Source organism: Chiloscyllium plagiosum, unplaced genomic scaffold, assembly GCF_037043375.1.
Source record: "Chiloscyllium plagiosum isolate Xiang-an unplaced genomic scaffold, Cpla_swu_hap1 HiC_scaffold_44, whole genome shotgun sequence".
Taxonomy (NCBI): domain Eukaryota; kingdom Metazoa; phylum Chordata; class Chondrichthyes; order Orectolobiformes; family Hemiscylliidae; genus Chiloscyllium; species Chiloscyllium plagiosum.
The window spans coordinates 12,985,262-13,005,316 of record NW_028270182.1 but is presented as its reverse complement, the minus strand read 5'-3'; the positions used below and the strand labels follow the sequence as shown (position 1 = coordinate 13,005,316).

The window sequence follows — 20,055 nt, the reverse complement described above, 5'->3', positions numbered from 1 at the left end:
ACAGTGTCCCGGTGTGTACTGGATACTGAGACAGTGTCCCGGTGTGTACTGGAGACTGAGACAGTGTCCCGGTGTGTAACGGAGACTGAGACAGTGTCCCGGTGTGTATTGGAGACTGAGACTGTGTCCCGGTGTGTATTGGAGACTGAGACAGTGTCCCGATGTGTATTGGAGACTGAGACAGTGTCCCGGTGTGTACTGGAGACTGAGACAGTGTCCCGGTGTGTATTGGAGACTGAAACAGTGTCCCGGTGTGTACTGGAGACTGAGACCGTGTCCCGGTGTGTAACGGAAACTGAGACAGTGTCCCGGTGTGTAACGGAGACTGAGACAGTGTCCCGGTGTGTACTGGAGACTGTGACAGTGTCCCGGTGTGTACTGGAGACTGAGACAGTGTCCCGGTGTGTACTGGAGACTGAGACAGTATCCCGGTGTGTATTGGAGACTGAGACAGTGTCCCGGTGTGTACTGGAGACTGAGACAGTGTCCCGGTGTGTAACGGAGACTGAGACAGTGTCCCGGTGTGTAACGGAGACTGAGACAGTGTCCCGGTGTGTATTGGAGACTGAGACTGTGTCCCGGTGTGTATTGGAGACTGAGACAGTGTCCCGATGTGTATTGGAGACTGAGACAGTGTCCCGGTGTGTACTGGAGACTGAGACAGTGTCCCGGTGTGTACTGGAGACTGAGACAGTGGCCCGGTGTGTATTGGAGACTGAGACAGTGTCCCGGTGTGTACTGGCGACTGATCCAGTGTCCCGGTGTGTACTGGAGACTGAAACAGTATCCCGGTGTGTACTGGAGACTGAGACAGTGTCCCGGTGTGTACTGTAGACTGAGACAGTGTCCCGGTGTGTACTGGATACTGAGACAGTGTCCCGGTGTGTACTGGATACTGAGACAGTGTCCCGGTGTGTACTGGAGACTGAGACAGTGTCCCGGTGTGTAACGGAGACTGAGACAGTGTCCCGGTGTGTATTGGAGACTGAGACTGTGTCCCGGTGTGTATTGGAGACTGAGACAGTGTCCCGATGTGTATTGGAGACTGAGACAGTGTCCAGGTGTGTACTGGAGACTGAAACAGTGTCCCGGTGTGTACTGGAGACTGAGACAGTGTCCCGGTGTGTACTGGAGACTGAGACAGTGTCCCGGTGTGTACTGGAGACTGAGATAGTGTCCCGGTGTGTATTGGAGACTGAGACAGTGTGCCGGTGTGTACTGGAGACTGAGACAGTGTCCCGGTGTGAACTGGAGACTGAGACAGTGTCCCGGTGTGTACTGGAGACTAAAACAGTGTCCCGGTGTGTACTGGAGACTGAGACAGTGTCCCGGTGTGTACTGGAGACTGAGACAGTGTCCCGGTGTGTACTGGAGACTGAGACAGTGTCCCGGTGTGTACTGGAGACTGAGACAGTGTCCCGGTGTGTATTGGAGACTGAGACAGTGTCCCGGTGTGTATTGGAGACTGAGACAGTGTCCCGGTGTGTATTGGAGACTGAGACAGTGTGCCGGTGTGTACTGGAGACTGAGACAGTGTCCCGGTGTGTACTGGAGACTGAGACAGTGTCCCGGTGTGTATTGGAGACTGAGACAGTGTTCCGGTGTGTATTGGAGACTGAGACAGTGTCCCGGTGTGTACTGGAGACTGAGACAGTGTCCCGGTGTGTACTGGAGACTGAGACAGTGTCCCTGTGTGTATTGGAGACTGAGACAGTGTCCCTGTGTGTATTGGAGACTGAGACAGTGTCCCGGTGTGTACTGGAGACTGAGACAGTGTCCCGGTGTGTACTGGAGACTGAGACAGTGTCCCGGTGTGTACTGGAGACTGAGACAGTGTCCCGGTGTGTATTGGAGACTGAGACAGTGGTCCGTTGTGTATTGGAGACTGAGACAGTGGCCCGGTGTGTATTGGAGACTGAGGCAGTGTCCCGATGTGTATTGGAGACTGAGACAGTGTCCCGGTGTGTACTGGAGACTGAGACAGTGTCCCGGTGTGTACTGGAGACTGAGACAGTGTCCCGGTGTGTATTGGAGACTGAGACAGTGTCCCGGTGTGTACTGGAGACTGAGACAGTGACCCGGTGTGTACTGGAGACTGAGACAGTGTCCCGGTGTGTACTGGAGACTGAGACAGTGTCCCGGTGTGTATTGGAGACTGAGACAGTGTCCCGGTGTGTATTGGAGACTGAAACAGTGTCCCGGTGTGTACTGGAGACTGAGACAGTGTCCCGGTGTGTACTGGAGACTGAGACAGTGTCCCGGTGTGTACTGGAGACTGAGACAGTGTCCCGGTGTGTACTGGAGACTGAGACAGTGTCCCGGTGTGTCTGGAGACTGAGACATTGTCCCGGTGTGTACTGGAGACTGAGACAGTGTCCCGGTGTGTACTGGAGACTGAGACAGTGCCCCGGTGTGTACTGGAGACTGAGACAGTGTCCCGGTGTGTACTGGAGACTGAGACAGTGTCCCGGTGTGTCTGGAGACTGAGACAGTGTCCCGGTGTGTCTGGAGACTGAGACAGTGTCCCGGTGTGTATTGGAGACAGAGACAGTGTCCCGGTGTGTATTGGAGACTGAGACAGTGTGCCGGTGTGTATTGGAGACTGAGACAGTGTCCCGGTGTGTATTAGAGACTGAAACAGTGTCCCGGTGTGTACTGGAGACTGAGATAGTGTCCCGGTGTGTATTGGAGACTGGGACAGTGTCCCGGTGTGTACTGGAGACTGAGACAGTGTCCCGGTGTGTACTGGAGACTGGGACAGTGTCCCGGTGTGTACTGTAGACTGAGATAGTGTCCCGGTGTGTACTGTTGACTGAGACGGTGTCCCGGTGTGTATTGGAGACTGAGACGGTGTCCCGGTGTGTATTGGAGACTGAGACAGTGTCCCGGTGTGTACTGGAGACTGAGACAGTGTCCCGGTGTGTACTGGAGACTGAGACAGTGTCCCGGTGTGTATTGGAGACTGAGACAGTGTCCCGGTGTGTATTGGAGACTGAGACGGTGTCCCGGTGTGTATTGGAGACTGAGACGGTGTCCCGGTGTGTATTGGAGACTGAGACAGTGTCCCGGTGTGTATTGGAGACTGAGACAGTGTCCCGGTGTGTCCTGGAGACTGAGACAGTGTCCCGGTGTGTCCTGGAGACTGAGACAGTGTCCCGGTGTGTACTGTAGACTGAGATAGTGTCCCGGTGTGTACTGGAGACTGAGACGGTGTCCCGGTGTGTACTGGAGACTGAGACGGTGTCCCGGTGTGTATTGGAGACTGAGACAGTGTCCCGGTGTGTAGTGGAGACTGAGACAGTGTCCCGGTGTGTATTGGAGACTGAGACAGTGTCCCGGTGTGTATTGGAGACTGAGACAGTGTCCCGGTGTGTATTGGAGACTGAGACGGTGTCCCGGTGTGTATTGGAGACTGAGACGGTGTCCCGGTGTGTATTGGAGGCTGAGACGGTGTCCCGGTGTGTATTGGAGACTGAGACAGTGTCCCGGTGTGTATTGGAGACTGAGACATTTTCCCGGTGTGTATTGGAGACTGAGACAGTGTCCCGGTGTGTACTGGAGACTGAGACAGTGTCCCGGTGTGTACTGGAGACTGAGACAGTGGCCCGGTGTGTATTGGAGACTGAGGCAGTGTCCCGATGTGTATTGGAGACTGAGACAGTGTCCCGGTGTGTATTGGAGACTGAGACAGTGTCCCGGTGTGTATTGGAGACTGAGACAGTGTCCCGGTGTGTATTGGAGACTGAGACAGTGTCCCGGTGTGTATTGGAGACTGAGACAGTGTCCCGGTGTGTACTGGAGACTGAGAGAGTGTCCCGGTGTGTACATGTAGACTGAGACAATGTCCCGGTGTGTATTGGAGACTGAGACAGTGTCCCGGTGTGTCTGGAGACTGAGAGAGTGTCCCGGTGTGTAATTGAGACTCAGACAGTGTCCCGGTGTGTACTGGAGACTGAGACAGTGTCCCGGTGTGTATTGGAGACTGAGACAGTGTCCCGATTTGTACTGGAGACTGAGACAGTGTCCCGGTGTGTATTGGAGACTGAGACAGTGTCCCGGTGTGTATTGGAGACTGAGACAGTGTCCCGGTGTGTACTGGAGACTGAGACAGTGTCCCGGTGTGTATTGGAGACTGAGACAATGTCCCGGTGTGTATTGGAGACTGAGACAGTGTCCCGGTGTGTCTGGAGACTGAGACAGTGTTCCGGTGTGTAATTGAGACTCAGACAGTGTCCCGGTGTGTACTGGAGACTGAGACAGTGTCCCGGTGTGTATTGGAGACTGAGACAGTGTCCCGGTGTGTATTGGAGACTGAGACAGTGTCCCGATTTGTACTGGAGACTGAGACAGTGTCCCGGTGTGTATTGGAGACTGAGACAGTGTCCCGGTGTGTATTGGAGACTGAGACAGTGTCCCGGTGTGTACTGGAGACTGAGACAGTGTCCCGGTGTGTATTGGAGACTGAAACAGTGTCCCGATTTGTACTGGAGACTGAGACAGTGTCCCGGTGTGTACTGGAGACTGAGACAGTGTCCCGGTGTGTATTGGAGACTGAGACAGTGTCCCGGTGTGTACTGGAGACTGAGACAGTGTCCCGGTGTGTACTGGAGACTGAGACAGTGTCCCGGTGTGTCTGGAGACTGAGACAGTGTCCCGGTGTGTCTGGAGACTGAGACAGTGTCCCGGTGTGTATTGGAGACTGAGACAGTGTCCCGGTGTGTATTGGAGACTGAGACAGTGTCCCGGTGTGTATTGGAGACTGAGACAGTGTCCCGGTGTGTATTGGAGACTGAAACAGTGTCCCGGTGTGTACTGGAGACTGAGATAGTGTCCCGGTGTGTATTGGAGACTGGGACAGTGTCCCGGTGTGTACTGGAGACTGAGACAGTGTCCCGGTGTGTACTGGAGACTGGGACAGTGTCCCGGTGTGTACTGTAGACTGAGATAGTGTCCCGGTGTGTACTGTTGACTGAGACGGTGTCCCGGTGTGTATTGGAGACTGAGACGGTGTCCCGGTGTGTATTGGAGACTGAGACAGTGTCCCGGTGTGTACTGGAGACTGAGACAGTGTCCCGGTGTGTACTGGAGACTGAGACAGTGTCCCGGTGTGTATTGGAGACTGAGACAGTGTCCCGGTGTGTATTGGAGACTGAGACGGTGTCCCGGTGTGTATTGGAGACTGAGACGGTGTCCCGGTGTGTATTGGAGACTGAGACAGTGTCCCGGTGTGTATTGGAGACTGAGACAGTGTCCCGGTGTGTCCTGGAGACTGAGACAGTGTCCCGGTGTGTCCTGGAGACTGAGACAGTGTCCCGGTGTGTACTGTAGACTGAGATAGTGTCCCGGTGTGTACTGGAGACTGAGACGGTGTCCCGGTGTGTACTGGAGACTGAGACGGTGTCCCGGTGTGTATTGGAGACTGAGACAGTGTCCCGGTGTGTAGTGGAGACTGAGACAGTGTCCCGGTGTGTATTGGAGACTGAGACAGTGTCCCGGTGTGTATTGGAGACTGAGACAGTGTCCCGGTGTCTACTGGTGACTGAGACGGTGTCCCGGTGTGTATTGGAGACTGAGACGGTGTCCCGGTGTGTATTGGAGGCTGAGACGGTGTCCCGGTGTGTATTGGAGACTGAGACAGTGTCCCGGTGTGTATTGGAGACTGAGACATTTTCCCGGTGTGTATTGGAGACTGAGACAGTGTCCCGGTGTGTACTGGAGACTGAGACAGTGTCCCGGTGTGTACTGGAGACTGAGACAGTGGCCCGGTGTGTATTGGAGACTGAGACAGTGTCCCGGTGTGTATTGGAGACTGAGACAGTGTCCCGGTGTGTATTGGAGACTGAGGCAGTGTCCCGATGTGTATTGGAGACTGAGACAGTGTCCCGGTGTGTATTGGAGACTGAGACAGTGTCCCGGTGTGTATTGGAGACTGAGACAGTGTCCCGGTGTATATTGGAGACTGAGACAGTGTCCCGGTGTGTATTGGAGACTGAGACAGTGTCCCGGTGTGTATTGGAGACTGAGACAGTGTCCCGGTGTGTACTGGAGACTGAGAGAGTGTCCCGGTGTGTACATGTAGACTGAGACAATGTCCCGGTGTGTATTGGAGACTGAGACAGTGTCCCGGTGTGTCTGGAGACTGAGACAGTGTCCCGGTGTGTAATTGAGACTCAGACAGTGTCCCGGTGTGTACTGGAGACTGAGACAGTGTCCCGGTGTGTATTGGAGACTGAGACAGTGTCCCGGTGTGTAATTGAGACTCAGACAGTGTCCCGGTGTGTAGTGGAGACTGAGACAGTGTCCCGGTGTGTAGTGGAGACTGAGACAGTGTCCCGGTGTGTATTGGAGACTGAGACAGTGTCCCGGTGTGTATTGGAGACTGAGACAGTGTCCCGGTGTCTACTGGTGACTGAGACGGTGTCCCGGTGTGTATTGGAGACTGAGACGGTGTCCCGGTGTGTATTGGAGGCTGAGACGGTGTCCCGGTGTGTATTGGAGACTGAGACAGTGTCCCGGTGTGTATTGGAGACTGAGACATTTTCCCGGTGTGTATTGGAGACTGAGACAGTGTCCCGATTTGTACTGGAGACTGAGACAGTGTCCCGGTGTGTATTGGAGACTGAGACAGTGTTTTATTGGAGACTGAGACAGTGTCCCGGTGTGTACTGGAGACTGAGACAGTGTCCCGGTGTGTATTGGAGACTGAGACAATGTCCCGGTGTGTATTGGAGACTGAGACAGTGTCCCGGTGTGTCTGGAGACTGAGACAGTGTCCCGGTGTGTAATTGAGACTCAGACAGTGTCCCGGTGTGTACTGGAGACTGAGACAGTGTCCCGGTGTGTACTGGAGACTGAGACAGTGTCCCGGTGTGTATTGGAGACTGAGACAGTGTCCCGATTTGTACTGGAGACTGAGACAGTGTCCCGGTGTGTATTGGAGACTGAGACAGTGTCCCGGTGTGTATTGGAGACTGAGACAGTGTCCCGGTGTGTACTGGAGACTGAGACAGTGTCCTGGTGTGTATTGGAGACTGAAACAGTGTCCCGATTTGTACTGGAGACTGAGACAGTGTCCCGGTGTGTACTGGAGACTGAGACAGTGTCCCGGTGTGTATTGGAGACTGAGACAGTGTCCCGGTGTGTATTGGAGACTGAGACAGTGTCCCGGTGTGTATTGGAGACTGAGACAGTGTCCCGGTGTGTACTGGAGACTGAGACAGTGTCCCGGTGTGTATTGGAGACTGAGACAGTGTCCCGGTGTGTATTGGAGACTGAGACAGTGTCCCGGTGTGTCTGGAGACTGAGACAGTGTCCCGGTGTGTACTGGAGACTGAGACAGTGTCCCGGTGTGTATTGGAGACTGAGACAGTGTCCCGGTGTGTATTGGAGACTGAGACAGTGTCCCGGTGTGTCTGGAGACTGAGACAGTGTCCCGGTGTGTATTGGAGACTGAGACGGTGTCCCGGTGTGTATTGGAGACTGAGACAGTGTCCCGGTGTGTACTGGAGACTGAGACAGTGTCCCGGTGTGTACTGGAGACTGAGACAGTGTCCCGGTGTGTATTGGAGACTGAGACAGTGTCCCGGTGTGTATTGGAGACTGAGACGGTGTCCCGGTGTGTATTGGAGACTGACACAGTGTCCCGGTGTGTATTGGAGACTGAGACAGTGTCCCGGTGTGTATTGGAGACTGAGACAGTGTCCCGGTGTGTCCTGGAGACTGAGACAGTGTCCCGGTGTGTACTGGAGACTGAGACAGTGTCCCGGTGTGTATTGGAGACTGAGACAGTGTCCCGGTGTGTATTGGAGACTGAGACGGTGTCCCGGTGTGTATTGGAGACTGAGACAGTGTCCCGGTGTGTATTGGAGACTGGGACAGTGTCCCGGTGTGTACTGGAGACTGAGACAGTGTCCCGGTGTGTACTGGAGACTGAGACAGTGTCCCGGTGTGTATTGGAGACTGAGACAGTGTCCCGGTGTGTACTGGAGACTGAGACAGTGTCCCGGTGTGTACTGGAGACTGAGACAGTGTCCCGGTGTGTATTGGAGACTGAGACAGTGTCCCGGTGTGTATTGGAGACTGAGACGGTGTCCCGGTGTGTATTGGAGACTGACACAGTGTCCCGGTGTGTATTGGAGACTGAGACAGTGTCCCGGTGTGTATTGGAGACTGAGACAGTGTCCCGGTGTGTCCTGGAGACTGAGACAGTGTCCCGGTGTGTACTGGAGACTGAGACAGTGTCCCGGTGTGTATTGGAGACTGAGACAGTGTCCCGGTGTGTATTGGAGACTGAGACGGTGTCCCGGTGTGTATTGGAGACTGAGACAGTGTCCCGGTGTGTATTGGAGACTGGGACAGTGTCCCGGTGTGTACTGGAGACTGAGACAGTGTCCCGGTGTGTACTGGAGACTGAGACAGTGTCCTGGTGTGTATTGGAGACTGAGACAGTGTCCCGGTGTGTACTGGAGACTGAGACAGTGTCCCGGTGTGTATTGGAGACTGAGACAGTGTCCCGGTGTGTCTGGAGACTGAGACAGTGTCCCGGTGTGTATTGGAGACTGAGACAGTGTCCTGGTGTGTATTGGAGACTGAGACAGTGTCCCGGTGTGTATTGGAGACTGAGACAGTGTCCCGGTGTGTATTGGAGACTGAGACAGTGTCCCGGTGTGTATTGGAGACTGAGACAGTGTCCCGGTGTGTATTGGAGACTGAGACAGTGTCCCGGTGTGTATTGGAGACTGAGACAGTGTCCCGGTGTGTATTGGAGACTGAGACAGTGTCCTGGTGTGTATTGGAGACTGGGACAGTGTCCCGGTGTGTATTGGAGACTGAGACAGTGTCCCGGTGTGTACTGGAGACTGAGCCAGTGTCCCGGTGTGTATTGGAGACTGAGACAGTGTCCCGGTGTGTATTGGAGACTGAGACAGTGTCCCGGTGTGTACTGGAGACTGAGCCAGTGTCCCGGTGTGTATTGGAGACTGAGACAGTGTCCCGGTGTGTCTGGAGACTGAGGCAGTGTCCCGGTGTGTATTGGAGACTGAGACAGTGTCCCGGTGTGTATTGGAGACTGAGACAGTGTCCCGGTGTGTACTGGAGACTGAGACAGTGTCCCGGTGTGTACTGGAGACTGAGACAGTGTCCCGGTGTGTACTGGAGACTGAGACAGTGTCCCGGTGTGTATTGGAGACTGAGACAGTGTCCCGGTGTGTATTGGAGACTGAGACAGTGTCCCGGTGCGTACTGGAGACTGAGACAGTGTCCCGGTGTGTACTGGAGACTGAGACAGTGTCCTGGTGTGTATTGGAGACTGAGCCAGTGTCCCGGTGTGTACTGGAGACTGAGCCAGTGTCCCGGTGTGTATTGGAGACTGAGCCAGTGTCCCGGTGTGTACTGGAGACTGAGACAGTGTCCCGGTGTGTACTGGAGACTGAGACAGTGTCCCGGTGTGTACTGGAGACTGAGACAGTGTCCCGGTGTGTCTGGAGACTGAGACAGTGTCCCGGTGTGTACTGGAGACTGAGACAGTGTCCCGGTGTGTATTGGAGACTGAGACAGTGTCCCGGTGTGTACTGGAGACTGAGACAGTGTCCTGGTGTGTACTGTAGACTGAGTCAGTGTCCCGGTGTGTACTGTTGACTGAGTCAGTGTCCCGGTGTGTATTGGAGACTGAGACGGTGTCCCGGTGTGTATTGGAGACTGAGACAGTGTCCCGGTGTGTACTGGAGACTGAGACAGTGTCCCGGTGTGTACTGGAGACTGAGACGGTGTCCCGGTGTGTATTGGAGACTGAGTCAGTGTCCCGGTGTGTATTGGAGACTGAGACAGTGTCCCGGTGTGTACTGGAGACTGAGACAGTGTCCCGGTGTGTACTGGAGACTGAGACAGTGTCCCGGTGTGTATTGGAGACTGAGACAGTGTCCCGGTGTGTATTGGAGACTGAGACGGTGTCCCGGTGTGTATTGGAGACTGACACAGTGTCCCGGTGTGTATTGGAGACTGAGACAGTGTCCCGGTGTGTATTGGAGACTGAGACAGTGTCCCGGTGTGTCCTGGAGACTGAGACAGTGTCCCGGTGTGTACTGGAGACTGAGACAGTGTCCCGGTGTGTATTGGAGACTGAGACAGTGTCCCGGTGTGTATTGGAGACTGAGACGGTGTCCCGGTGTGTATTGGAGACTGAGACAGTGTCCCGGTGTGTACTGGAGACTGAGACAGTGTCCCGGTGTGTACTGGAGACTGAGACAGTGTCCCGGTGTGTAGTGGAGACTGAGACAGTGTCCCGGTGTGTATTGGAGACTGAGACAGTGTCCCGGTGTGTACTGGAGACTGAGACAGTGTCCCGGTGTGTATTGGAGACTGAGACAGTGTCCCGGTGTGTATTGGAGACTGAGACAGTGTCCCGGTGTGTATTGGAGACTGAGACAGTGTCCCGGTGTGTATTGGAGACTGAGACAGTGTCCCGGTGTGTATTGGAGACTGAGACAGTGTCCCGGTGTGTATTGGAGAATGAGACAGTGTCCCGGTGTGTACTGGAGACTGAGACAGTGTCCCGGTGTGTATTGGAGACTGAGACAGTGTCCCGGTGTGTACTGGAGACTGAGACAGTGTCCCGGTGTGTACTGGAGACTGAGACAGTGTCCCGGTGTGTATTGGAGACTGAGACAGTGTCCCGGTGTGTACTGGAGACTGAGACAGTGTCCCGGTGTGTATTGGAGACTGAGACAGTGTCCCGGTGTGTATTGGAGACTGAGACAGTGTCCCGGTGTGTATTGGAGACTGAGACAGGTTCCCGGTGTGTATTGGAGACTGAGACAGTGTCCCGGTGTGTACTGGAGACTGAGACAGTGTCCCGGTGTGTACTGGAGACTGAGACAGTGTCCCGGTGTGTATTGGAGACTGAGACAGTGTCCCGGTGTGTATTGGAGACTGAGACAGTGTCCCGGTGTGTACTGGATACTGAGACAGTGTCCCGGTGTGTACTGGATACTGAGACAGTGTCCCGGTGTGTACTGGATACTGAGACAGTGTCCCGGTGTGTATTGGAGACTGAGACAGTGTCCCGGTGTGTACTGGAGACTGAGACAGTGTCCCGGTGTGTATTGGAGACTAAGACAGTGTCCCGGTGTGTATTGGAGACTGAGACAGTGTCCCGGTGTGTACTGGAGACTGAGACAGTGTCCCGGTGTGTAGTGGAGACTGAGACAGTGTCCCGGTGTGTATTGGAGACTGAGACAGTGTCCCGATGTGTACTGTAGACTGAGATAATGTCCCGGTGTGTATTGGAGACTGAGACAGTGTCCCGGTGTGTATTGGAGACTGAGACAGTGTCCCGGTGTGTATTGGAGACTGAGACAGTGTCCCGGTGTGTATTGGAGACTGAGACAGTGTCCCGGTGTGTACTGGATACTGAGACAGTGTCCCGGTGTGTACTGGATACTGAGACAGTGTCCCGGTGTGTATTGGAGACTGAGACAGTGTCCCGGTGTGTACTGGAGACTGAGACAGTGTCCCGGTGTGTATTGGAGACTAAGACAGTGTCCCGGTGTGTATTGGAGACTGAGACAGTGTCCCGGTGTGTACTGGAGACTGAGACAGTGTCCCGGTGTGTAGTGGAGACTGAGACAGTGTCCCGGTGTGTATTGGAGACTGAGACAGTGTCCCGATGTGTACTGTAGACTGAGATAATGTCCCGGTGTGTATTGGAGACTGAGACAGTGTCCCGGTGTGTATTGGAGACTGAGACAGTGTCCCGGTGTGTATTGGAGACTGAGACAGTGTCCCGGTGTGTATTGGAGACTGAGACAGTGTCCCGGTGTGTACTGGAGACTGAGACAGTGTCCCGGTGTGTACTGGAGACTGAGACAGTGTCCCGGTGTGTATTGGAGACTGAGACAGTGTCCCGGTGTGTACTGGAGACTGAGACAGTGTCCCGGTGTGTATTGGAGACTGAGACAGTGTCCCGGTGTGTATTGGAGACTGAGACAGTGTCCCGGTGTGTACTGGAGACTGAGACAGTGTCCCGGTGTGTATTGGAGACTGAGACAGTGTCCCGGTGTGTATTGGAGACTGAGACAGTGTCCCGGTGTGTATTGGAGACTGAGACAATGTCCCGGTGTGTATTGGAGACTGAGACAGTGTCCCGGTGTGTACTGGAGACTGAGACAGTGTCCCGGTGTGTAGTGGAGACTGAGACAGTGTCCCGGTGTGTATTGGAGACTGAGACAGTGTCCCGGTGTGTATTGGAGACTGAGACAGTGTCCCGGTGTGTATTGGAGACTGAGACAGTGTCCCGGTGTGTACTGCAGACTGAGACAGTGTCCCGGTGTGTATTGGAGACTGAGACAGTGTCCCGGTGTGTATTGGAGACTGAGACAGTGTCCTGGTGTGTATTGGAGACTGAGACAGTGTCCCGGTGTGTATTGGAGACTGAGACAGTGTCCCGGTGTGTATTGGAGACTGAGACAGTGTCCCGGTGTGTATTGGAGACTGAGACAGTGTCCCGGTGTGTACTGGAGACTGAGACAGTGTCCCGGTGTGTAGTGGAGACTGAGACAGTGTCCCGGTGTGTACTGTAGACTAAGACAGTGTCCCGGTGTGTATTGGAGACTGAGACAGTGTCCCGGTGTGTACTGGAGACTGAGACAGTGTCCCGGTGAGTATTGGAGACTGAGACAGTGTCCCGGTGTGTATTGGAGACTGAGACAGTGTCCCGGTGTGTATTGGAGACTGAGACAGTGTCCCGGTGTGTATTGGAGACTGAGACAGTGTCCCGGTGTGTATTGGAGACTGAGACAGTGTCCCGGTGTGTATTGGAGACTGAGACAGTGTCCCGGTGTGTACTGCAGACTGAGACAGTGTCCCGGTGTGTATTGGAGACTGGGACAGTGTCCAGGTGTGTATTGGAGACTGAGACAGTGTCCCGTTGTGTATTGGAGACTGAGACAGTGTCCCGGTGTGTATTGGAGACTGAGACAGTGTCCTGGTGTGTATTGGAGACTGAGACAGTGTCCCGGTGTGTATTGGAGACTGAGACAGTGTCCCGGTGTGTATTGGAGACTGAGACAGTGTCGCGGTGTGTACTGGAGACTGAGACAGTGTCCCGGTGTGTATTGGAGACTGAGACAGTGTCCCGGTGTGTATTGGAGACTGAGACAGTGTCGCGGTGTGTATTGGAGACTGAGACAGTGTCGCGGTGTGTACTGGAGACTGAGACAGTGTCCCGGTGTGTATTGGAGACTGAGACAGTGTCCCGGTGTGTATTGGAGACTGAGACAGTGTCGCGGTGTGTATTGGAGACTGAGACAGTGTCCCGGTGTGTACTGGAGACTGAGACAGTGTCCCGGTGTGTACTGGAGACTGAGACAGTGTCCCGGTGTGTATTGGAGACTGAGACAGTGTCCCGGTGTGTATTGGAGACTGAGACAGTGTCCCGGTGTGTACTGGAGATTGAGACAGTGTCCCGGTGTGTATTGGAGACTGAGACAATGTCCCGGTGTGTATTGGAGACTGAGACAGTGTCCCGGTGTGTATTGGAGACTGAGACAGTGTCCCGGTGTGTATTGGAGACTGATACAGTGTCCCGGTGTGTATTGGAGACTGAGACAGTGTCCCGGTGTGCATTGGAGACTGAGACAGTGTCCTGGTGTGTACTGGAGACTGAGACCGTGTCCCGGTGTGTAGTGGAGACTGAGACTGTGTCCCGGTGTGTATTGGAGACTGAGACAGTGTCCCGGTGTGTATTGGAGACTGAGACAGTGTCCCGGTGTGTATTGGAGACTGAGACAGTGTCCCGGTGTGTATTGAAGACTGAGACAGTGTCCCGGTGTGTATTGGAGACTGAGACAGTGTCCCGGTGTGCATTGGAGACTGAGACAGTGTCCCGGTGTAAATTGAAGACTGAGACAGTGTCCCGGTGTGTACTGGAGACTGAGACAGTGTCCTGGTGTGTATTGAAGACTGAGACAGTGTCCCGGTGTGTACTGGAGACTGAGACAGTGTCCCGGTGTGTATTGGAGACTGAGACAGTGTCCCGGTGTGTATTGGAGACTGAGACAGTGTCCCGGTGTGTATTGGAGACTGAGACAGTGTCCCGGTGTGTATTGGAGACTGAGACAGTGTCCCGGTGTGTACTGGAGACTGAGACAGTGTCCCGGTGTGTATTGGAGACTGAGACAGTGTCCCGGTGTGTATTGGAGACTGAGACAGTGTCCCGGTGTGTACTGGAGACTGAGACAGTGTCCCGGTGTGTAGTGGAGACTGAGACTGTGTACCGGTGTGTATTGGAGACTGAGACAGTGTCCCGGTGTGTACTGGAGACTGAGACAGTGTCCCGGTGTGTACTGGAGACTGAGACAGTGTCCCGGTGTGTATTGGAGACTGAGACTGTGTCGCGGTGTGTATTGGAGACTGACACAGTGTCCCGGTGTGTATTGGAAACTGAGACAGTGTCCCGGTGTGTATTGGAGACTGAGACAGTGTCCCGGTGTGTATTGGAGACTGAGACAGTGTCCCGGTTTGTAGTGGTGACTGAGACAGTGTCCCGGTGTGTATTGGAGACTGAGACTGTGTCGCGGTGTGTATTGGAGACTGACACAGTGTCCCGGTTTGTAGTGGTGACTGAGACAGTGTCCCGGTGTGTATTGGAGACTGAGACTGTGTCCCGGTGTGTATTGGAGACTGAGACAGTGTCCCGGTGTGTATTGGAAACTGAGACAGTGTCCCGGTGTGTACTGGAGACTGAGACAGTGTCCCGGTGTGTATTGAAGACTGAGACAGTGTCCCGGTGTGTATTGGAGACTGAGACAGTGTCCCGGTGTGTACTGGAGACTGAGACAGTGTCCCGGTGTGTATTGGAAACTGAGACAGTGTCCCGGTGTGTATTGGAGACTGAGACAGTGTCCCGGTGTGTATTGGAGACTGAGACAGTGTCCCGGTTTGTAGTGGTGACTGAGACAGTGTCCCGGTGTGTATTGGAGACTGAGACTGTGTCCCGGTGTGTATTGGAGACTGAGACAGTGTCCCGGTGTGTATTGGAAACTGAGACAGTGTCCCGGTGTGTACTGGAGACTGAGACAGTGTCCCGGTGTGTATTGAAGACTGAGACAGTGTCCCGGTGTGTATTGGAGACTGAGACAGTGTCCCGGTGTGTACTGGAGACTGAGACAGTGTCCCGGTGTGTATTGGAGACTGAGACTGTGTCGCGGTGTGTATTGGAGACTGAGACAGTGTCCCGGTGTGTACTGGAGACTGAGACAGTGTCCCGGTGTGTATTGGAGACTGAGACAGTGTCCCGGTGTGTACTGGAGACTGAGACAGTGTCCCGGTGTGTATTGGAGACTGAGACTGTGTCGCGGTGTGTATTGGAGACTGACACAGTGTCCCGGTGTGTATTGGAAACTGAGACAGTGTCCCGGTGTGTACTGGAGACTGAGACAGTGTCCCGGTGTGTATTGGAGACTGAGACTATGTCGCGGTGTGTATTGGAGACTGACACAGTGTCCCGGTGTGTATTGGAAACTGAGACAGTGTCCCGGTGTGTATTGGAGACTGAGACAGTGTCCCGGTGTGTATTGGAGACTGAGACAGTGTCCCGGTTTGTAGTGGTGACTGAGACAGTGTCCCGGTGTGTATTGGAGACTGAGACTGTGTCGCGGTGTGTATTGGAGACTGACACAGTGTCCCGGTGTGTATTGGAGACTGAGACAGTGTCCCGGTTTGTAGTGGTGACTGAGACAGTGTCCCGGTGTGTATTGGAGACTGAGACTGTGTCGCGGTGTGTATTGGAGACTGACACAGTGTCCCGGTGTGTATTGGAAACTGAGACAGTGTCCCGGTGTGTATTGGAGACTGAGACAGTGTCCCGGTGTGTATTGGAGACTGAGACAGTGTCCCGGTTTGTAGTGGTGACTGAGACAGTGTCCCGGTGTGTATTGGAGACTGAGACTGTGTCCCGGTGTGTATTGGAGACTGAGACAGTGTCCCGGTGTGTATTGGAAACTGAGACAGTGTCCCGGTGTGTACTGGAGACTGAGACAGTGTCCCGGTGTGTATTGAAGACTGAGACAGTGTCCCGGTGTGTATTGGAGACTGAGACAGTGTCCCGGTGTGTATTGGAGACTGAGACAGTGTCCCGGTGTGTACTGGAGACTGGGACAGTGTCCCGGTGTGTATTAGAGACTGAGACAGTGTCCCGGTGTGTATTGGAGACTTAGACAATGTCCCGGTGTGTATTGGAGACTGAGACAGTGTCCCGGTGTGTACTGGAGATTGAGACAGTGTCCCGGTGTGTACTGGAGACTGAGACAGTGTCCCGGTGTGTACTGGAGACTGAGACAGTGTCCCGGTGTGTACTGGAGACTGAGACAGTGTCCCGGTGTGTACTGGAGACTGAGACAGTGTCCCGGTGTGTATTGGAGACTGAGACAGTGTCCCGGTGTGTATTGGAGACTGAGACAGTGTCCCGGTGTGTATTGGAGACTGAGACAATGTCCCGGTGTGTATTGGAGACTGAGACAGTGTCCCGGTGTGTATTGGAGACTGAGACAGTGTCCCGGTGTTTATTGGAGACTGAGACAGTGTCCCGGTGTGTACTGGAGACTGAGATAGTGTCCCGGCGTGTACTGGAGACTGAGATAGTGTCCCGGTGTGTATTGGAGACTGGGACAGTGTCCCGGTGTGTATTGGAGACTGGGACAGTGTCCCGGTGTGTACTGGAGACTGAGACAGTGTCCCGGTGTGTACTGGAGACTGAGACAGTGTCCCGGTGTGTACTGTTGAGTGAGACAGTGTCCCGGTGTGTACTGGAGACTGGGACAGTGTCCCGGTGTGTACTGGAGACTGGGACAGTGTCCCGGTGTGTACTGGAGACTGAGACAGTGTCCCGGTGTGTACTGTAGACTGAGATAGTGTCCCAGTGTGTACTGTTGACTGAGACAGTGTCCCGGTGTGTATTGGAGACTGAGACGGTGTCCCGGTGTGTATTGGAGACTGAGACAGTGTCCCGGTGTGTACTGGAGACTGAGACGGTGTCCCGGTGTGTACTGGAGACTGCGACGGTGTCCCGGTGTGTATTGGAGACTGAGACGGTGTCCCGGTGTGTATTGGAGACTGAGACAGTGTCCCGGTGTGTATTGGAGACTGAGACAGTGTCCCGGTGTGTATTGGAGACTGAGACAGTGTCCCGGTGTGTATTGGAGACTGAGACAGTGTCCCGGTGTGTACTGGAGACTGAGACAGTGTCCCGGTGTGTACTGGAGACTGAGACAGTGTCCCGGTGTGTACTGGAGACTGAGACAGTGTCCCGGTGTGTACTGTAGACTGAGATAGTGTCCCGGTGTGTATTGGAGACTGAGACAGTGTCCCGGTGTGTACTGTTGACTGAGACGGTGTCCCGGTGTGTATTGGAGACTGAGACGGTGTCCCGGTGTGTATTGGAGACTGAGACAGTGTCCCGGTGTCTACTGGAGACTGAGACAGTGTCCCGGTGTGTATTGGAGACTGAGACAGTGTCCCGGTGTGTATTGGAAACTGAGACGGTGTCCCGGTGTGTATTGGAGACTGAGACAGTGTCCCGGTGTGTATTGGAGACTGAGACAGTGTCCCGGTGTGTACTGGAAACTGAGACAGTGTCCCGGTGTGTATTGGAAACTGAGACAGTGTCCTGGTGTGTACTGGAGACTGAGACAGTGTCCCGGTGTGTATTGGAAACTGTGACAGTGTCCCGGTGTGTTTTGGAGACTGAGACAGTGTCCCGGTGTGTACTGGAGACTGAGACAGTGTCCCGGTGTGTATTGGAGACTGAGACAGTGTCCCGGTGTGTATTGGAGACTGAGACAGTGTCCCGGTGTGTATTGGAGACTGAGACAGTGTCCCGGTGTGTACTGGAGACTGAGACAGTGTCCCGGTGTGTATTGGAGACTGAGACAATGTCCCGTTGTGTACTGGAGACTGAGACAGTGTCCCGGTGTGTACTGGATACTGAGACAGTGTCCCGGTGTGTACTGGAGACTGAGACAGTGTCCCGGTGTGTACTGGAGACTGAGACAGTGTCCCGGTGTGTATTGGAGACTGAGACAGTGTCCCGGTGTGTATTGGAGACTGAGACAGTGTCCCGGTGTGTACTGGAGACTGAGACAGTGTCCCGGTGTGTACTGGAGACTGAGACAGTGTCCCGGTGTGTACTGGAGACTGAGACAGTGTCCCGGTGTGTAGTGGAGACTGAGACAGTGTCCCGGTGTGTATTGGAGACTGAGACGGTGTCCCGGTGTGTACTGGAGACTGAGACGGTGTCCCGGTGTGTATTGGAGACTGAGACAGTGTCCCGGTGTGTATTGGAGACTGAGACAGTGTCCCGGTGTGTATTGGAGACTGAGACAGTGTCCCGGTGTGTATTGGAGACTGAGACAGTGTCCCGGTGTGTATTGGAGACTGAGACAGTGTCCCGGTGTGTATTGGAGACTGAGACAGTGTCCCGGTGTGTATTGGAGACTGAGACAGTGTCCCGGTGTGTACTGGAGACTGAGACAGTGTCCCGGTGTGTACTGGACACTGAGACAGTGTCCCGGTGTGTATTGGAGACTGAGACAGTGTCCCGTTGTGTACTGGAGACTGAGACAGTGTCCCGGTGTGTACTGGATACTGAGACAGTGTCCCGGTGTGTATTGGAGACTGAGACAGTGTCCCGGTGTGTATTGGAGACTGAGACAGTGTCCCGGTGTGTACTGGAGACTGAGACAGTGTCCCGGTGTGTATTGGAGACTGAGACAGTGTCCCGGTGTGTACTGGAGACTGAGACAGTGTCCCGGTGTGTAGTGGAGACTGAGACAGTGTCCCGGTGTGTATTGGAGACTGAGACAGTGTCCCGGTGTGTATTGGAGACTGAGACAGTGTCCCGGTGTGTATTGGAGACTGAGACAGTGTCCCGGTGTGTACTGGAGACTGAGACAGTGTCCCGGTGTGTATTGGAGACTGAGACAGTGTCCCGGTGTGTATTGGAGACTGAGACAGTGTCCCGGTGTGTATTGGAGACTGAGACAGTGTCCCGGTGTGTATTGGAGACTGAGACAGTGTCCCGGTGTGTACTGGAGACTGAGACAGTGTCCCGGTGTGTACTGGAGACTGAGACAGTGTCCCGGTGTGTATTGGAGACTGAGACAGTGTCCCGGTGTGTACTGGATACTGAGACAGTGTCCCGGTGTGTACTGGATACTGAGACAGTGTCCCGGTGTGTATTGGAGACTGAGACAGTGTCCCGGTGTGTACTGAAGACTGAGACAGTGTCCCGGTGTGTATTGGAGACTAAGACAGTGTCCCGGAGTGTATTGGAGACTGAGACAGTGTCCCGGTGTGTACTGGAGACTGAGACAGTGTCCCGGTGTGTAGTGGAGACTGAGACAGTGTCCCGGTGTGTATTGGAGACTGAGACAGTGTCCCGATGTGTACTGTAGACTGAGATAGTGTCCCGGTGTGTATTGGAGACTGAGACAGTGTCCCGGTGTGTATTGGAGACTGAGACGGTGTCCCGGTGTGTATTGGAGACTGAGACAGTGTCCCGGTGTGTACTGGAGACTGAGACAGTGTCCCGGTGTGTATTGGAGACTGAGACAGTGTCCCGGTGTGTATTGGAGACTGAGACAGTGTCCCGGTGTGTATTGGAGACTGAGACAGTGTCCCGGTGTGTATTGGAGACTGAGACAGTGTCCCGGTGTGTATTGGAGACTGAGGCAGTGTCCCGTTGTGTATTGGAGACTGAGGAAGTGTCCCGGTGTGTATTGGAGACTGAGACAGTGTCCCGGTGTGTATTGGAGACTGAGACAGTGTCCCGGTGTGTATTGGAGACTGAGACAGTGTCCCGGTGTGTACTGGAGACTGAGACAGTGTCCCGGTGTGTATTGGAGACTGAGACAGTGTCCCGGTGTGTATTGGAGACTGAGACAGTGTCCCGGTGTGTATTGGAGACTGAGACAGTGTCCCGGTGTGTATTGGAGACTAAGACAGTGTCCCGGTGTGTATTGGAGACTGAGACAGTGTCCCGGTGTGTATTGGAGACTGAGACAG

General features: G+C 54.3%; 1 protein-coding gene across 2 annotated transcripts in view; it reads left to right on the top strand.

Moving 5' to 3' along the window:
• Window positions 1–20,055, top strand: part of tnk1 (tyrosine kinase, non-receptor, 1) — a 138,448-nt gene that overhangs the window by 63,508 nt on the left and 54,885 nt on the right. The gene's annotated exons all lie outside the window — the stretch shown is intronic.